The 1,403-nt window shown below is 48.7% G+C and overlaps 1 protein-coding gene across 1 annotated transcript in view; it reads left to right on the top strand.

The window, feature by feature from the left end:
• The window catches only part of NR3C2 (nuclear receptor subfamily 3 group C member 2), a 185,115-nt gene that overhangs the window by 59,322 nt on the left and 124,390 nt on the right, over window positions 1-1,403 (top strand). The gene's annotated exons all lie outside the window — the stretch shown is intronic.

Below are 1,403 nucleotides of genomic sequence, written 5' to 3' on the forward strand. Positions count from 1 at the left end.
GCCCGCCCGCTGCGGGGGGGATCTGCAGCCCCTGGAGCTGCAGCCCCTGGATCTGCAGCTTCCGCACCATAGAGCCTGCAGGGTTATCCTGAGCTCTGATGGGCACCTTGGTAATCTCGCCGTGGGAAGACCTGAAAATGTTGTTTGGCAGCAGACTGGGTCTCTCTGGGCTGATTTGACCCAGCAGTGAATGCTCCATGGTGTGGGGCCAGTCTTGGTGTTTAAAATGATGCTTTAGATTTGGGGGGCTGCAGACTTGGTCACAGAGCGTGCAGCTTCTGGGCTTCCAGCCCTTGAGGGTCTGTTCCTGTCACTCCTCCCCTCAGTTCCTCTGGTGAGAAGAAGGTCAGGAGGATGGTGGAGTTTTGATGGCTGCAGTGCTGCGTCCCTGTATGGAGAGCAGCTCCTGAGCCAGAGGAGCAGCCTGGGAGTGCTGCCTTCCCTACTGGCTGGGCTGCCCTGGGGGCTCCCCTCCTCCTACAGCAGCAGATCTTCTGGGGGCAGAGTGAAACTTCCACATTTCCAGGTTCTTTCAGCAGTTAAAAAAAGTAAAAATACTGATGTATTGATTGACTTGGCAAAGGCTGCCAGGAAGCTAAAGGTGATGAGAAATGAGCCCTGGGAGGGCAGGACTGGATCGTGGTATGAGGATTGCTCTTGGCCGTGCTGTGCAGCCATGCCAAGCTGTGTTCTATTTCTTTAAAAGACCCTCTCTTACATAAACATCATATATTGGCTGGAAGCTTAAGACAGAGAATCTTGGAGATTTTTGTTGTTGTGGTGGTTTTTATTGGGTTTTCTTTCTTTTTTTTTTATTGTTTGTTTGGTTTTTTTTTAATAAGCTCCTAGACAGAAGTCCAAAATCAGATGTGACATAATATAGCTCTGGGGGCCTCAGGCTCTACTGTATTCCAAATAATAGTTGAAAGTCAGTGTATTCTGGTAGCGTGCCAAAAACCTTGATGGTTCTGCACCAGCCTTTCCACTGACAGACTTGTAGTTTTGGTTTAGAGGTTTTCTGTTAACCTGCTGAAAGCTTGAGATAAGCCCACCTGATTTGCCTGCTCTTGCTGTGATAGAGATACTTTGCCCATTAAAAACTTCACCGAACCACTTCAGGTGTTTTGGACTCTGATTAACTTACCTGCGCAACCATGAAAGTTGCATCTTGCCTTTGAGGGGGTAGATTGTTAAATGTTACCCTGTATCCCTCTCCGTTTTAATACCACTGCTGCTTTACCTCCCAGTCAGAATGGAGGGAAATCGTGTGAGGGGCCATGGCCTGGGAGGCCATTGTTACTGACCTTACCTTGTTGGTTTTTTGTGGTTTTGTTCCTGATTAACACCAGGTTACCTACGGCCTTTGTAAGCTTCTGTGCTGTTGTTGCTGTCTGATCTCTCCT

Source organism: Geospiza fortis, unplaced genomic scaffold, assembly GCF_000277835.1.
Source record: "Geospiza fortis unplaced genomic scaffold, GeoFor_1.0 scaffold11, whole genome shotgun sequence".
NCBI classification, from domain to species: Eukaryota; Metazoa; Chordata; class Aves; order Passeriformes; family Thraupidae; genus Geospiza; species Geospiza fortis.